General features: G+C 42.6%; 1 long non-coding RNA gene across 1 annotated transcript; it reads left to right on the top strand.

Annotated features, from left to right (window-relative positions):
• Positions 1-4,024: 4,024 nt before the first annotated feature.
• LOC141983930 (uncharacterized) lies at positions 4,025-18,829 on the top strand. The gene is made up of 5 exons (XR_012638581.1): positions 4,025-4,146; positions 5,750-5,840; positions 6,572-6,636; positions 6,731-6,791; positions 18,773-18,829. It is a non-coding gene; the product is annotated as an uncharacterized LOC141983930 (long non-coding RNA).
• The last annotated feature ends 278 nt before the right edge of the window (positions 18,830-19,107 follow it).

The raw sequence follows: 19,107 nt of genomic DNA on the forward strand, positions 1-19,107 counted from the left end.
CATCCCTTGACATGCTGAATTCCCTAGCTAAGTAATTACTTTTGACTCATTTTCTTACTGTCTGGAGATTATTTTTCTATGGCTTTCATCTCTTGTCTGCTAGATGTATTGAGTGAGGTGAAGAGCCCTTAGGGATTACTTTGGGGTATCACTCTGTCGTGGAGGCATCACTTCAAGCTCCCTGGGCAGAGAGGTCCATGCCCTGAGGTCTCCAAAAGAGAGACTAATAATTCTGAGCCATTCTGGGTCTGGAGTGCTTGGAAGGTGTCTGCCTCAGAGCAGGTTGTGGACCCAGTATCCAAATGCCAGCCTTTCATCTCTCTACAGTAGGGAAGATTTGATGGTGGAAGGCCTAATGATATGGACTAGTGGCATAGAACTGCCCTTCAAAACTGCTCTCTAAAGCCTGTCACAAAGGCAGCCCTTCACCTCAGCTCTTGGAGTTTAAGGTAAGTAGTTTCAGTGCAGAGCCACACTATGAAGCCCGAGCACTTCTGAGCTTCAGTTTTCATGTTATAGTCTTGATGCAGTTAAAGGTGTGGTTGAGAGTAGATTGACTGCTTCTGAGGTTGAGACAGGTAGCATCAGAGCAAAGTGGCACCACATTGCTGAAATGCACAAATCAGTGCAGCACAATTCTGGTGAAGATGATATCCATACTATTGGAAGTGCCAGGTCACTATGGGCTGGTGGAGCTAAACCCCACCAATAATGCCCCAGCTGTCAACCACACTGTAGAAGACATCACATAGTGTGTAGTGGGAGTGCTAAACTATAGGGTGCAGTACAATCTGAAGCCATTGGGGGACTCTTTCGGGATTGAAGCTGGTCCAGTTCCATCATCAGTCCCTGGATAATAACTAGAGCTGATTATGTGCTAATGCAAGGGAATAGGAGTAAAATTCTGATGCCATTAAATCAATGGAAATTTTGCTATAGACTTCAAAAAGACCAGGAGTTCCATGTCTGCCTTGCAGTACAGACCTTATGTTGTCCACATCTTGAGGAACATATGACCGGCCTTATGGCTATTTGCTACCTGCTCAATGTTTCACTTAACTCTCCCACCTCTTACTGTAGATATAGGGAATGGGACCTTTCCATAATTCTCCTCATGCAATTTCTTTGTCCATTCATGACTGGAAAATTTATGGGTTTGTGGAAAATCCCCACAAGCCATTGAGTTTCCTGTGAGGAGAACAGCATATATGGAAATACAGACCTTATATAACAATTAAATTTTGTATTTCAAATGGGTTTACTCTTGAGCTGTAAAATAATTTTTCTCTATCACAATTTTGATTGCAGAAGAAAAGCTGTCTGACCTATAGTCCAGTTCCAAAATAGAAAGGTTACTGTAATTCTTGTTTGCAACAAGAATAAGAATGTTGACTGGAGATGACTAAATGTATCTTAAATATGAATTTATTTTAATTTTGCTGATGGATGAATGTTGAATGAGTGCTTTTGTTGTGCTAGGTTTTTCCTAATAGCTATTTTTAGAAAGATTTTTATGCTGAATTTTCCATAAATTGCTGACCTAGTGTCATTTTAAGACATTTCACCCAGATAAGACCATGCCAGCTTCCTCAAAAGTGGTCTCATGTACCTAGATTTTTTATTATTTTGAGGGGAGGTAGAGAGGTGTCACAGACTTAACAATCTTTGTGGTATGCACAACACTGGATATTTTTCACATTTCTGGGTTAAATGGGACTTTTCCAAATTGACCTGCTAATGATGATTGTTCAAACCTGACTGGACTAAGTTGCATAATTCCAAGACAGACTTCACACCTGATTTGTCCAAAGACCTTGGAGGGAGGTGCTGTAAGGCAGAGCAAGTAAAATTCCTAAACCATGAGGATCAAGGATAAGGCTGAGAAGTCTCGGCTTTCAGGTCAACAAGCCATCTGAGGGAAGACTCATGTTCCAGAATATACAAGACTGATCACTGTAGGGAGAGAAAGTCATGACATCAACCATCAGGGTTGAGCTCCTCAAAAGTATTTAGGCACCTAACACCCATTGATTTCAATGAAAGTTAGGAGTCTAAATACATTTGAGGATCTGGATCCAGGCCACTCCAGTCTTTGACCAGTCTTTTCCGGGCAGCACCTGAAGGAGGTCCCCTAGCAAGAAGCTGTGTGGCAGCAGAACATCACTAAGTGGCTCTTTGACTGAAGCTCCAGCTCTGACTCTGAGAGTTCAGAAAACTACAAGAGGTGAGGAGTTTGCCACACTTTGGGTATTGTAAGAATCTTCTTTCCTCCTAGTTTATTTTTTGTCATTTGTTTTTTATTAAGTGGGAGATATCCCAGATACTTTTTGGATGTGAAAGTGCAGCTTTGTGCATGCATCTATATGTGAGCACACTCCAACTCCACGTTAGGAAGGCACCTGAAGAAGTTCCCCAGCTTTGAACAGCTCTAAATATTGTCTCATAAAGATACTCATTAGAATGTGTTCTATGTCAAAAAGTCCTAAGAAGCTTGCAATTATCATCTGCAATTTCTGGTAAATAAGAGGTGTTAAACTTATCAGGAGATTTCTGAAAAACTCTGTATTATAGTATCTCTGTGCAGGGTTGGATGTGGAGTGGGAGGGAAGGATTAGCTACCATACAAGAATCTAACAGGGAAGTTTTATAATTGGCTCTGAGGTTATGGTCCAGACATTAGATAATAATTTGGTTTCAATATTTAACCATTCAAACTATAGATCTGATTGACTGACTGGTAAAATTTTGGGATTTAAAGATCAGTCTGCCATTTCTAGAATGCATAAGGATTCATTATTTGTGGGTATAAATTTGGTGATTTAACTAATTTGATTTAATTCCAATTCAATATTGAGACTAATTTGTTTTTATTTTGATTTGGCTATTTGAATGTTGTATTGCTTTGTTCTTAGTTTAGTTTATTAATAGCAGCTAAGATAGGAGATAGTATCAATTTTATTAAAATACTTACAAAAAACCCCAAGAAAACCTAAGTCACATTTCTTTCAATAAAAAACACGGGTCCAGAATCTTTGACGTAGTTGAGACTCAAGGGAGGAACTCCTTTGTGTTAAATTTGAAACTGAAATGTATATAACAAGATGTTTCACTGCACACATATTTAATTGTTTCTTTGCTATAGTTGAAGCTAATTAAGTTACTTTGTTAATGGGATTGCATTTGTGTATCAAACTTGGAAGATGTGTACATTAGAAAACAAGGCAATAAGAATAGAAATGAAGTTCATTTCCCCTAGTCTCCTTCCTTTAATCTAATTTAAAAAGTCTAGCTCCGTTCTGCCTTTCTTTATTATAGTCATGGAGATAATGGGACTTTGCTGAGAATAATAGAACTTTGCTGACACCTGTAGGTGATGTGGTATGGTATCTGATTGGAATGTATTAATATCTAAGGAACTGAGCAAGGACTTGGGTGACTTTCAAAAATCACTGGACAGATAAGCCCTGGCTACACCAAAGAATTGCTATATTTCAGCTGGCACTGCTATGATGGACAGAGCCAAGATTCCAATGTAATGGCCCAAGCTATCCATCTTGTGTTGGGTGCATCCAATGCACTGTATTCACACACTATCTTTCCTGAAAGCTTTTCAGGCTCTGTAGGTTGTTGCATCTATCCCAAAATTTTCAGTAGAGTTTCCTGCAGCAGTATATGGGATCTACAATATACAATATTTGTTATATAGGCAGACCACCTTAGTCTAGGCTAGGACACTGGACTGGGAATTAATAGATCTGGATTCTGTTCTTGGCTCTGATACTAGCCTCTCTATGATCTTGAGCATGTTTCTTTACCTCTCTGTTCCTACAGTTTTTTCCATTGGTAGGAAAGGAATAGTGACACTTCCCTCCCTTTGTATAGGGCTTTGAGATCCAAGGATGAAAAGATTGCACAAGAACTAATTATTGTTTGCATTAGTTCACACTTCTGCTTTGTTCTGATGGACGCTGTGAATGTCTCTGTCCTACACAAGGAACAGAGAGGTAACTTCACATTAAAATTGCAAGTGCTATGGTGCAGCGTCACCCACTTCACCCCAAGCTTGTGCCACATGGAATCTGTGCCTGGAAGCCCAGAGTCTGTTGCAATGAGGAAAGCTATCTTTGGGTGGCAGTGCCTGAAGAGGTAAGGAGATAGAGGGTTTGTTACTATTACTCTATTTTCTTTAAAATTTAATATTTTATTGGGTTCCTGTTTTTCTTTCTTGAGTTCGCCTGTCATTTTATGGTGGTTTTGTAGACTTCATGGGTTTAATTTTGTCTCCCTTTTAATGCTGAGAAAGAAGGGGTCCAGATCCTGTTCCAGAGGGAGGAGATCTAGCTAGGCCTCACTATGAAGCCCATCTGGCTCCCATTTCCTCTGCCCCATCTCATGCAGTGGGGACCTAGGTACCTGTGTGCTCATGAGTATTAGAATTGCCACCCAAAACACATTGTGGTCTGTGACAGGATGTCAGGTTCTAGAACCCTCCACAGAGGTGCAGGGTCTTTTCTGTTTGTTTGGCAGCCAGATCAGGTGGGTCTCATTAGCTCTAACTCAGGATGATAAAAGGTGGAGAGTACAAGACAAGAGAGAGGGTAAGAGGTGTGAGAGCAGGGTTTGTAAAGAATAACCCTAGAAGTATCCAGCTTCTGAGGAAGCTCAGGCTAAAATGTGTTAGTCGTTCAAGTAAGAGTAAAGGAAAAACCCAGGTGGAGACCAGGCTTGTGCGTGTGCTTTGGACATTAATACAGCATGTGTAGTACTGGGGGTAGGGTAGGCACTCAGCCCATTCACAACCTATGCAGACGTTAGGACATCCCTGGACCATGAAGATATTAACTATTTAAAATTCTTGATGAGGTGATACATACCCAGGTGATATCTGGGTGTTTGTATCTGTAAAGTGAGGGTGCAGGTACACAGAGCATAGTGTAAATATAATATATGGAGCTATTTTAAAAAATGGAAATTAAAAAAACAAACACCTCATACAATTTTTCCTGGGGTGCGGACAGGTATAGAAGGTAAGAAAGGATGAACCACGCTTGTCAGATGTTAGTCGTTGTTCAATTCGCTCCTGGGAGGTGCTCAGATACTACAGTGATGACACTGGTATAAGAATCTGAACAGAAGAGAGTCTACACTGTTTTCTGCTGGTAAAGCACTATCAAAATAAGTGATTAAATGCTGAGCTTTACAGAAATAGGCTGAGGGGCATGCTGATATCTTAATTTTTATAATGCATACTTCCATAATTCTACACAATTCAGGAAGGGTTTGAGACTTGTTTGATTTTCTTTGTCATAAGGTTTTAATACTCTTGGTTCATAATCCATGAGCCTAACTCATCCACAAAAAACAAGCATTTAATCTTCATTTTTCCAAGCCTGATGAGTACACTGATATCTTTGATTCTCCTAATAGAAAACCTGCTAAAGTTGTGCAGGGGTATTTCATCAAATGTTGCATTTTAAGGACCTTATAACTAATGAAAAATGTGTGTATCTTATCACAAGAATTGCAAATAAGAAAAACAACCCCAAATTACTGAAATCCAATACATGCTGTATTGTGCATGCAATTAGTGGAATGTTTTATTTTTCTTTGCAATATAGTTAATCACCTAAATGTTGTTAGTTGTCTGCGATTATTTCTGTTAATGATAATGTAAATTCATGAGATATAATCAGCTATCAAGTAATTTTGATCACACCACTCTTAATGTATTTGTTTTATTTTTTTAAAGGACACATGATTTCAAAAGCACGTATTTTAAACATTCTGGACAAAATCCATCCCTGGTGTAGCTCCTGTGACATCAGAGGAGTTATCTAGTGGTGAGTGAATTTATCCCTCTGTGACCTGCAATCTAGTCAGTCTTTCCTGAGTATGCTACAAATGGAAATCACTACATGTGTGATCCTATGAGCAACATGGGATATACTTGTTTAATTATTTCCCATTCTGGTTATGATACAGTGTAGACCATTAATCTCAAGAACAAAATAGTGATTTTTTTGGTGGGAGAAATGGGGGGGAGGGGAGGAAAGATAGGCCTTATGTTGTACATATTGACTATCATCACATGTCTAAGTCCCCAGAGGCTGTGCATCTGTTATGCATGTTTGTTCTGCAGTGCTTATTACAGTACATTTGTTTCAGAGTTCATGGATCTGTTATTAATAGGTATATTGCTAGTACCTTCAGGATAAGGTTGAGGCAGATGTTGTTGGCTTCACAGAGACCTTGGTAAATGAATGATCAGATATATGATAGGTTATTCCATCGGTCAGAGAAAATGGAATGTGGCTGATGCAATAAATAATACATTTCTCTTCTTCCAGGAGAAGATTGGCATGTGTATTTGGCTGATACTGGAGGACCAAAACCAGAGCTTTGTGGTGGCTTTGGTGACACAATTTGTTTCCTTTCTCCATTACAGTTTACTTGGTGGCATTTCACTCTTTCTTTTATAAATGCTTCAAGGCAGGGAACATGTCTTACTCTGTAAAACACCATGTCAGTCTAATTCATAAATAAATAACAGTTACTGTTCACTCTTATGCAGTGAGAAGCTTTGTTACTCACAGAATGGAAGAAGGCAGGCATGAGGAGTAGATGTCTGGATTACAGGTAAGCCATGAACTCCTGTTTCCTTTGCTAATGTGGACATTGGTCAGAATCTACACTGAGCTTCAAGTGAGTTCTGTTCCATTTTATCTTTTAGCGTGATTTTCTCTTGTTTTGGTGGGGAGTACGGGGTGGAGAGCAGAACATGACCATTTCAGGTAAGAGTTTGGGCAGATTTAAGAAACACATTGGATTTTTGTGTGTGTGGAGAACAACTTTATATGCTTTAAAACTAACCCCAGGGAAGAGCAGTAAAATCACTGATCTGCCTGGTCTGAGCACTCAGGGGCTACTTAACTGGTTGACCAAGTGCCAGGACAGGGATGTTTTGACACATCAATGATATGTCCACTCATTCAGTAGCAGTTTGTTTTCTGGAAAGAATTGTTTTTTCTATAGCTACCATCTGACCAGTCTGGGGTTTGGGCCTCATGTCCAAAATGTATTCACGATTCTGGGCTTGGGTTATCCTGAAATTAGAGAAGTGGTGATCAGTGTTTTTCTGGTTATAGGTAAGGATGCCTGGAGCTAGTACCGCCTGCTGAAAGATGTTAATTCGTTTTGTTTGCTCACTCACTAACATCTCACAGTCCCTCTTTCCTCAGTTAGTGACAACTATTAATCCAGATCAACTAGTAATTAAACATTTTACATTGAGAGTGGATGTAGCCAGCTAGGAGAGAACAACTGGCTTTCTTGCTGAATACTAGTCCCACCTTATGGAAGGTGAGATGAGGGGCCAACTCATTGTCTCACCAATAGACTGATAGCACCCGAGTTGTGTAGCAACACTGTTTTCCATTTTACAATGGAGGAACCCAGAAATATATCCACACTAATTATTGTTAATGTAACCTTTCTGCCAGATGGTGTTGGCAGCAGTAAGGGCTGGGTTCAATATCGAGGGGTTCTCTTAAAATTACAAAAGAGACCCTGCTCTAGCCCCAACCCAGAAACCTGCAAAAACTGAATACCTCCCCTGAGCACCTCTAATAGGCAGTATGTCCCTGCTAGTAAGCACTGAGTCTGTGCATAACAAAAAGAAAACTTTTATTAAGGGAAAAGGGAGCACAACATTAATTTGGGAAAACAGAAACAATAATGCAAAAGTATGCAAACAATAAGTAGCCCCACCCCATACTCTCCCCCACCGTATGTTAGGCAGTGTCCTTTGCCCCGGTTTTCCATCTGGCAGTATGCAAGTCCAACAGACAAATGTCTCTTCAGTACATCTTGCCCCCTTTCTCTCTGCTGAATATCACTAATGGTTTGTTGTTGGAGGTCAGACAAGTCCCAGAGTCCAGGGGAACATCAGATGGGTTCATCTTCAGCTTCTCAGGGAAGTGAAACCTGTGCCACTATTACCACTGCTGCTTTGCCAGCCGCTACCATCCAACCCTACCCACCAGATATAAACTCTTGTCTCCCACCTCCTTTGGCTTTCACTTGGATTTGGATCACTGCCCCATGCTTAGCAAGTTAGACTAATGTTATGGTGGCCACTCAATTAGGACCTATTAAGTACAGTTCTGTTGCCCTTTAGTCATACAGTAAGGATAACAACATTTCATGATGCCTGTATCCAAGACTTAAGTGAATTTTAACCCAAAACAGCCAGAATTGGTCACCTTGGCAGAGCATATATGTCAAGACAAATACGTTCTATTCATGAGGTCTTTTCTTTCAGTTCCTCAATTGATGGCAGCAGAGAGTTCATTCAGACCATATGCTTACTTCAATTATTTGTATTACATTACTGCCCAGAAGTCCTGCCTGAAATCAGAACCCCATTGTATTAGATACTGTACATACACACAATAAAAGAAAGTCCCCACACCAGAGTTCATAATAAATCGACAAGATTGCTGAATAGATTTTTCTCGCCCACCCAGTGGTTTGCTAGTTGAGGTCACTGCACAAAACCAGCCATGGGAAGAAGAGGCATAAACTGCAAGTGAAAAGTCTCTTAAAAAAAATCTACTTCCTTTGCAAGCCTGCCCTATGGAAAACATCTCTACTGTAACTCCCCACTACACTCAACCCTATTGTAATACTTTTACTGTACTATGTGGACTGTTCGGTTATGGCAACTTGAGAATGAGTCAAACTGAGGAAAACCTTTTCTTGGGGCTTGAGTGGGATAATATGATCATTTGCCAAGATGAGTACAGGGACATCTATCCATTCTTTTGCAGTCAAAAGATGTAAGAAATTAGCACTGTATGTAGAATAAAGTAAATTGTCATTGGGAGGATTTTTTTTTTCATTTATTGGGTTCTAATCTGTGGCCTGTGGAGCATGTGCTCAAGATTAAGGCTGTTATTTAGTCACGGAGGTCACTGAATCCATGACTTCAGCCAGCGCTGGCTGGGAGCTACAGGGTCCTCTGCTGTCTGCAGAGGCAGGGCACTGTGGGGTACCCCTGCAGCTCCAGGCCAGCTGTGGGCAGCAGGTGGACTGCCCACAGCTCCTGGCCACCACAGGTGGCTGGGGGACCCCCGCTGCATGGAGTCGCCAGTGGAGGGAGACCCTGGAGTTTCTAGCCCCCACGGGTGATGGGGGCCTTGGAACTCCCAGCCCACTGGCAGATGCCCAGGCTCCCCACTTTGTGATGATATTTTTAATAAAAGTCAGGGATAGTCATGGGCTTCCATGAATTTTTCATTATTGGCCATGACCTGTCTGTGACTTTTATTAAAAAATATCCATGACAAAATCTTAGCCTTACTCATTGTCCACAAAGAGTTGGCAAGGCACGTGGTTCTGGCTCTACTTCCTTTTTGCTGTAAGATTACATTATGCGAGGAGGTGGGGATAGGGCAGGACAGAACAACAAATTAACCCCCTGCCATCCTCCATATACGTATTACATCAATTTGAAAATTTATTCACACTGATTAACTGATGTGTATCTTACATTACCTCTGAACTTGGCCCAATGATATTCCAGGATATAGCAATATTTCATAACATTGTAACCTAAGATAGCCTCTATTTTATATTGTGTTTGCACGGGGTTGTGAATGGGTACTGAGTATATACTGAAGCTATGCTAGATCTTTTCATATACTTCATGTGGTTATAATATCAGCAATCCCTTATTAAAATTTACTGTTTCATTTTCTAAATTAGACTTTTAATAATTCAGGCAATTTTGTAAATTTTGTATATAGACATTTATTACTTTGTAATAATAGATCATCTATTACTTTAAAAATACCATCTGACATACTGTAATTAAATTTACTTTATAATTTAAATATGAATGCATAAATGTTTACATGATCATCTCAGCTGAGCATTGTGAGTAGAAGGTGCCATATACTGTCATATATTTTTGCAACAGATATAGCTAATGATTAGAACATTCCAAAAATAACACTTTAAAGCAGTGTAATTCTTGTTGAAGGCCGGTTTAAAAGAAGGCTGAGCAATGTGAATATTATAATACACTGCAAACACACTATGAATGAATGAGTTCCATGAAAAATGGTTTTAAACTACATAGTGATAGTGGGGTATGACAGAATATAGTTAAATTGAAGTCGATACGTTTTCCATCCAAGATGACTACATTTATATTTGTCAGTGTAAATGTATTTAGTGAATAGCTAGGAAAAATGAAGTCCTAACAACTTAAAATAATTTTCATATGTAATACTACTTGTATTCACCTTGCTACATTGAATAATACAAATTCTGAGCTGTGTTGTATGTTGACTGTTATGTTTGATTTCCAGTACTGATATCAACACATACGGGAACTCAATACATGCTAATTCATCTTCCAAAACTTTACCTTGTGTTCAGGAAAAGCTCCTGTACCCTGAATATTTCACAGTAGAATATTTCACAGTAGAACAGGAGAATATTTCACAGTAGATGAATGGTGGCAGTAAGTGCAGGTCGTTGGCAACATATTACCCCAACATGCTACTTCTGCTATTAACAAAGTGGTGTGACATCTACTGGTTGGTACAAAATGGTTGGCTGTGCAACTACTACATAACTAATTATATTCTCTATAATAATTAGCACTTTTACAGTGTCACATCTTCAAAGTGCTGCACAAACAACTGATTGATCAGTACTCACTACTCCTCTTTCATTCTCCAGTCTCTTTGATATTTTCAATTTTTCATCTGAAATCCTTAATTAAGAAGTTTTCTGTTTTAATTTTTTAGTAAACTATTATCAGTTTATTACTGAACAAGATAAGTAGTAAGGAATGAATGACATGACTATTCATTAAAACAAGAAAGTATGTTATAGTTTCCTCATTATTTTTACAAATAAGTAATCGATTAGTAGCAGTTTTCCCTCTTGCTGTATATTTCATATTAAATAATATTGCTGAACTATTCCAAGGCCTTGTCTGCACAAGCTCTAAGCTGCACCAGTACAAACTGCATTGCACTGGTGTAAAGTACATCTATGTTAGGGGGTTGCACCAGGACAACTAAACTAGTAGTTTAAAAAAATCCAGATCTTGACTCTCACTGACACCAAGGCCTCTTTACATCACATGAGCGTGTAATTTATATCCACTTCAATGTCCCTTTATGTTGCCAGATGGTGTGATGAGGCCTTAGTGTGAAGGAGAATCAGTCCATAAGTGTAAGCAAGGCCTAAACTGCATCAGTTTCAATGAGATTTATATACTTGTCATATTGTGGTTTCAGGAAGTCTAACTATTTCAGACTGACTAAACCATCCCTATATGATACATACAAACTTGAGGGATTCAGACAAAAGCAACAAATGTATATTTAGGAATATCTGTCTGAGAAACATTACCTTGCCTGCCTCCTGATGCCTAACTCTTGGTTTGCCCTCTGGACTGCCTCGGACTCTGACCTCCAGGGCATCTGACCCTGCCTGACTCCCAAAACCTGTTCCGACTGCTAGGTCAGACCACCAACATCCTGGTTGTGACACAGTGGAAATGTTAGGCACTTGCAACACAAGCAATCCCAAGGGGCAGTGCGGGGGACCCCTGAAATGCAGATTTGACCTGTGAAGGACTTCTGCTTGGTCTTCTGTTTGGCCTGCTCCCTGCTGGGAGCTCCACTGTAAGGACGGCTGTGTTACCCAGCTCCACCCTGGGATCTCGGCAGCTCTGGCAACTTCCCCGCCCAGACCCAGCTGCAGTGTTTCTAGCCTGACCTGCCTCTGAGTGCCTCTCTCCGCCCTCGCTGGCTCAGATGATCCTCTGTGGCTGGGAGGGAAAGGGGATGCCTGGCAACAAGGGAGCTCAAAGACCTGAGCTGCCAGGTGCCAGCTGGAGTTGGGTAGTGGAGCTGCATTTACAGCAGACCTGTTGTGGGGCCAGTAACCCCTCCCCCATCACCCTGGGGGAGGGGTAAGGGTGAGGTAGCACTGCGGTTAAGTCAATATGGTTGCACTTAGCCACAGGGCTGTGTAGTCCAATGGCCAGAGTCAATAGAACTCCCCTTGTCTGCAGGGAAGCACAGTCCAATGGCCAGAGTCAATAGAAGGGGGGTTTGGTGGGTCACCCCCCCAAAAAAGGGGGGGTGCTAGTTAGGGAGACCTGGGCCCTCCCTGCTCCATTGGGGCCTAGCCCAGGGCCCTGGTAGTGGCAGTGGGGTTCACCACGAAGCCAGCGTGGAATCCACCCGCAACTTGCTGCCGGCTGCCGGGACACTGGCTAGTCCCTCCCTGGATTGCTTCCTACTGTGCTTTGGGGGTGCCTCAGATGGCAATTGTAGTCTCTCTAGGGCATCTGTGGGTGCCTGTCTGGGCCCCAGCATCTCCTACTCCCTCGGTTCAGGTACCCGGCTGCTCCTCAGCTAGCAAGTTGCATCCTTCCCTCCTGGGCAGTCAGCCCAGACTGAACTAGGCTGGTCCATGCCCAACAGGGTTGAGGAAAGGCATAGCTTCTGCCGCTAAGAGCGCTGCCTGAACCCTTCTCCAGTGCGGGGCCAGCACACCGTGTCACAGGACCCCTCAGCAGGGAGCAGGAAGGAACAGCTGAAGCCCCAGAGGGCAAAATGGAAGGTCCTTGCAGTAGCTTCATAGCCTCTGACCCATGTGCTCTCCTGCCAAGTGGCCCATTTTCTCTCCTGCAGAGCAAACTCTAAGCTGACAGGTGCTGGGCCTGGGTTGGGGGGTGGGTGGGAAGGTGCTCAGAGGCAGGTCATCTCAGGGGCCCTGCAGCCTTGGGCTGGTTTGGAGCTGCTAGGAGCCCAGGGTAGGGTATACCCAGAGATGGAGCTGGAGTTGAGTAGTGGGGTCACCTGTATGGTGGAGCCCTTGGCTGGGAGCAGGAGCTGGGCACAGCCAGGGGACAGGATGGGCTCTTTGGTGAGCAATCCCCTGCTTCCCTGGGATTCGCCACTCAGAAGTGTTTCAGATACACTGGCAACACTGGTACGGTCTTTGGAATTGACCTTTGGGTGGGGGGGGGGGGCTGCACAGGACGAACACTGCCACTGACTGGGGGCCTGGTATCGGGCCATAGATGTTAATGAAGTTGATGATCAGCCCCTCCACCTGGACCAAAAAGTTCAGCTGGCAATTTGTCAGACCTTGGCAACCTCCAGCACCTCGGCCCATAGGTTTAGGGGGAACACTGAGTCATTGGATGGGGTGGTGATCATGATGTGGCTGAACTACACCTTGGCCCCCCTACTCCAGCCACCATCTGGCTTCTGCAGCCAGATCAGAGTTAGTCTCCTGCAGGAAGATTATGGAGTATTATCCTGCCCAAAGGTGGTAGTGTACCTGTGGAGGTTCATTTTATAGCCCTTGATGTTAAGAATTAAAATGGTGGAGGCTTCACTGGGAGGCTTAGGATTGTGGGAGTGTTGGGGGACTCCTGAGTCCCCACCAGACCATGATTCAAGTTGTTTACTGTGTCCTTCATCTGTTTGTCACACACAAGGCGTTCTCCAAGCCAAAGGAAAAAAAGTCCTTTTCTCTCTCTTTCCATTGAGGGGAGGGCGGGGGGAATCAGAGTAGAAGAAAAGAAAGGCAAAGTGGTCTGTCTTGTAGGCAGTCTTTTTAGGGTTACCCCTTTGGGACTTGTCTTATGAGCTGGCATAGTGTCTTTAATTAGGGTCTGCCTCTAGCCCTCTCCTCCTGGGTCACCCCACTTTATACCTCATCTATGCAGTCTCAGGGGTGGTGAGGCCTGCAATTGTCTCTCTCTCGGCTGATCTCTCTCTGTGGTCAGCAGTCTTCTTCCTGTTCTAAGCTGTTCCTTTTTAAGCTTTTTAAGCTTTTCCCCTCCGGGCAGAGCATACCTTACAAGTAAGCTTGGTTAATGCTGGCTGAGCCCAGAAGAGCTCATTCGCCCGCTCTATACAAGAGTCAGGGTGTGCCCCTTCACAAACCCCAACCCTCAAGTTGGCAAGGCAGTCCTGGGGCAGGTTGTCTCCATCTCCGATTTCCCATGAAAAGAAATTGGCAGTAGTATGGTCCTTTCCCACCCGGTGTTGCACTCTGAAACAATAGGGCTGTTAGTGCAAGGCACCATCACATTATACATAGGTTCATGTCTTTCAGGGTATGGATCCAGTGTAGGGGAGCATGATCTGTGATCAAGGGAATTGATGGCCCACTTGCTCACTAGTGCCTCCATTTCAATAACTGAGTAGGCCTTTTCTCTAGGGAATAGCTTCCTACTCAGGTACAGAATTGGATGTTTTTCTCCTATGAAGTTTTGTGAGAACATGGCACCGAATCAGACTTCTGAGGCATTAGCGTGAAGTATGAACTCACAGGCAAAATAGGGGCTGAAGAGCATGGGCGTCAGGCACAGTCATGCTTTCAGTTCACTAAAGGTTTCCCACATTTCTCATCCCATCAGATCTTTTTTGAAGTTGTTACCTTGTATGACGCCTTTGAAGGGGAGGGGCTGCGATTGAGGCAAAACTGGGGATAAACCTTCAGTAATACCCTGCTATGCTGAGAAAATGCCTCACTTGACTCTTCATCTGGGGAATTGGGCATGATGCTAGGGCCTGTAACTTGTGGACCACTGGTTTCCTGAGGCCACTGCCTATGCAGTACCCGAAATAGGTGACTTCAGTCACAGCTAGTCTACATTTTGCCGGATTGGCCATAAGCCCTCCATCTTTGAGGGCCTTTAACACTGCCTTTAAGTGCTGCAGATGATCTTCCCAAGTAGGACTGCAGATGACAATGTCATCTATGTAGGATGCAGCATACTGATGGTGTGGGCTAAGTATCCTATTCATAAGCTGCTGGAAAGTTGCAGCAGTTCCATGGAAGCCGAAATGGGTGGTGAGGCCTATGACTGTCTTCCTCTTCGGTGATCAGTCTGTGATCAGTTGAGGTACAGTGGTCTTCTTCCTGTTCACCACCCCTTCCTGAGACAGGCTTTCTCTTTTTAAGCTCCCCCACTTCCAGGCAGAGCAAGCCTTACAGGTGTGCCTGGTTAGTGCTGGCTGAGCCCAGAAGAGCTCTTTAGCTTCCTCTCTACTAGAATCAGGGCATGCCACTTCATAAAGATCCTGGTAGTTGGGGGATCTCCCACACCAGCATGACTACACAGTAACCCATGCTCCCTTAACCAAGCTACAGGTACACTGATACTTCTTAGAGCAGTGGCTCTCAACCTTTCCAGATTACTATATCCCTTTCTGGAGTCTGATTTGTCTTGTGTACCCCAAATTTCACCTCACTTAAAAACTACTTGCTTACAAAATTAGACATAAAAATACAAAAGTGTCAGCACACTATTATTGAAATATGGTTTAATTTCTCATTGTTACAATAAAATTATAAAATAAATCAATTGGAACATAAAGATTGTACTTACATTTCAGTGTATAATATATAGAGCAGTATCAACAAGTCATTGTATAAAATTTTAGTTTGCTCGTGCTTTTTATGTAGCCTGTTGTAAAGCTAGGCAAATATCTAGATGACTTGATGTACCCCCTGGAAGACCTTGGCGTACCCACAGGGGTACACGTACACCTGGTTGAGAACCACTGTCTTAGAGTGCAACCCATTTACCTTCCCCTAAGAAAGCCCTCCTGGCATTGAGGACAAGATGGAAATCCTACACACATGCACCAGTTGAGAGCAAACTGTGGCTTCCTCCTGGAGCCACAGTTGTATGATGGATTCCATAAAAAAGGCTATGGGGAAATTATGAATTCTGTCTTCAGAGCAGGGTTTAAATTGTGAACAGTAACACTGAAAGATGAGGAGAAAACAAAATATTGAAAGGCTGATCATTAATCCTCATCCTAATATGCAGTGAATGAGGCAGGGGTCCTGTGGAAAACATAGGATGTGATGATGTAATTAAAGACTGCATCATAATGCATACACACAAGAGGGATGAATTAAGGTTTCACGGGGAACCTTTTTTTCGGGTATTTCCTAACTTTTGAGTTCTTGACTTCACAACCTTAATAATGCTCTTTTTGTATGTAACGTCCTAGGGTTTTTTTTGTATGTTTGTAAGCCAGTAGTTTGAATGGATTCTCGCCTTCCATCTTTTGAGCACTCATGAGCAGACCTTATTTGGATAGATACACCTACTTTGTCCAGGTGGTCAATTTTGGCTGTTTTGGATTAAAATTGACTTAAGTCATGGACGCAGGGATAATGAAATGTTGTTATCCTTATTATGACTAAAGATCAACAGAACTGTACTTCATATACCCTAATGGAGGGGTCACCATAACATAAACCTCATTAATTAAGTATGGGGTAGTGATCCAAATGCAAGTGAAATGGGGGAGCAGGGCAGAAGAGGGAGACGGTTGTGACATGTCAACTCCAGAGTTTAAAGACACAGCTAACATGATTCAATTGAGGGTCCTAGTCTCTTCTCAGTTTCTACTGGAACTGACTCGCTGATAAAGCTGGTCTATGAACTGAGCGTTAGATCTGATGTGGAGACAGTGTTGTGGTGAAAGACCGCACACAGAGAGCAGCTGCAGTGAGATTCCCCACCCCCTAATGAAATCACTAGGTGGTGAAACCTCAGAGCATGGTGTTGTGGCTAAAGGCAGTGTGGTGAGAGAGAGAGAGAAGCAAAGGTGATCCCATATGCAGGAAGTTCTAACGGAGTGATTACTAATAGCTGTGTTAGGTGGTTGTGGTGCCGTGAAACTGGACCAGGATCTGACCAGACCAAGGACACAGCAATGCACTGACAGCAAGAGGTAGTGGTGGTAGCAAAGCTGCACCAGCCCAGCCCTTCCAACTTGTCCCTGTCTCTATTGCACCACTGGCTCCTCACCTCAGTCCCAGTTTCTCTGCCTAGTAAGTACTAGTCTCAAACCAGTCCCAGTCTCCCCAACTCCCCAGTATTCACTCTGTGGGGATGGTGTTGGGCCTGCACTAGAGCTGTGAGAGGCTTGAGCATGCTAAGTGAGGATAGAATCTTCAGAGAATTTAGCTATTAAACTCTCGCAAGTCTCTATCAGGCATGTCTGAATTGCAATTTTTCATCAGCTTATAACTTGGCCAAATATGGTTGGATTTTTGGGGACAGCAAAGTGCACATTCCTGACACAGAGGCCACCCTCCTGCTAAATTTCAAGTCCCTGTTCCAAAGCACAGGAGCACTAGAGCTTTCTAAAGAAAAGGTTACAAGTTTTTTTTAACTCTGAAAAACGTTATTTTCCTTAGCCTTGTTTTTGGAAATGGCTGAATTGTTTTGGCTGAAATTCTCCCCTATCCCCATCCCTCCCACCCTGCAAAAAAACAAATTAAAAATGAGCCTGAGGGAGACACCTGGCTTAGAAAATTTGAGTTCAAACAATAAAAGTTTGGTAAAGTTATAAGCATATGGAAACAGGTCTTATAATGGGAAGCGTTGGCCAACTTTCATATTAGGTCGGGGTCGGCAACCTTCAGCACACGGCCCATCAGGTTAATCCACTGGTGGGCCGTGAGACGTTTTGTTTACGTGGACCATCCGCAACACGGCCCCCGCAGCTCTCAGTGGCTGTGGTTTGCTGTTCCTGGCCAATGGGAGCTGTGGGAAGCGGTGTGGGCCGCAGGGGTGTGCTGGCTACTGCTTACTGCAGCTCCCAATGGCTGGAACAGTGAACCGCAGCCACTGGGAGCTGCGGGGGAGAGGCGTGCCTGAGGACGGTCAATGTAAACAAAATGTCTTGCAGCCCGCCTGCGGATTACCCTGATGGGCTGTGTGCTGAAGGTTGCTCACACCTGTATTAAATGGTGCTATCAGCCCCACTTCTAATACAATCCCTGTATACATAGTATATAGTTACCATTTTTAACTTTTGTTTTTCATTAATTACATAAACAAACAAATATTGTTTCACTAGTGACCCTTCAGCACCTGTCCCAGATTCATTGCTGCTGTTAAATGTTGGCCAATTTCTTCTGTCATATGGTAAAAATGGATCTTGTGAAGGATTTCGGAGGCAGAGGTGGGAAGTAGCCTTTCAGAATGTTTCAGGAACGGCCTTCCTGTCTCGTCTGGAAGAAAGTGTTAGCATATCTGTGGGAAGAGTGGAAGAGTAGGGGGTTGAGGTTGGCGTAAAAAGTTGGTCAGATTGATGACTGATCTGTTATGTTCTGTTTTTTCACTCTCATAAATGTATCATGACCATAATAATTTAAGGAAAATGTCCATCAAATACCTAGTAACAGATGATCATGAAAAGAATACCTGGTATTCTCATACAAAGGAACCTCTAAATGCGGAGAAAAATCCAAGCTATACATTCTGTTGACTTTGTGTTTCCTATCTTAAAGATTTGTTACATATTAATTCCAGTGGCAATTTACTGTATCTTAAAAGCTGTGAAAGATTTCAGTGGGTCTGAGATTAGCTTCTTTTATAGAGAAACTGAAGAGAATATGCCTCTTTAATAAGGAAAAGCTACTATGAGGAATTTAAACTCCTTTATTTAGACTATCCAGCTTTTCCACCAACGGGATGGCTAATTCAGCCAGGTAAAGCTCTCTTTTTAAAAGTGTTACTTGGCAATGAATATAAAAACTCTGAGATTTTTTTTGTCTTTGAGATAGCTTGATATATGGGAAATTCTAAATGATTAGTGGTTCAGCTCCTTAAGGAGATAAATTGTTAGTGCTGCCCTTGTCACGTCAAGGTTAGATGAAACAGTCCTAACCTCATTTTTGGTTATTCTTCAAGGTGATGAATGAGGAGAAAACAAACTGTTAACCATGGATTGAACACCTTTGGACACTGGTTGATTCAAACCTTGGTAAGGCATGGTGTCTTCATTAGCAAGAACAAGTATCCACAACGCTGTAAGAGGTGACTCATTGCTTTTAACCAGGGGGACAGACATACCAAGCTAAATTATATCAATGCTGTTTGTGGTTGTAGAATTGACTTTTATCCCAGACAAGCACCCACAGAACCGTTCTATTTTAAAATACAATTGACAGTGCTATTGGACTTCTGTAAATAATTAGCTAAAAGTCCAACCATTCTGTATTGAATTTTGTACTTATCATGATGGA

This window comes from Natator depressus, chromosome 3, assembly GCF_965152275.1.
Source record: "Natator depressus isolate rNatDep1 chromosome 3, rNatDep2.hap1, whole genome shotgun sequence".
Lineage (NCBI taxonomy): Eukaryota > Metazoa > Chordata > Testudines > Cheloniidae > Natator > Natator depressus.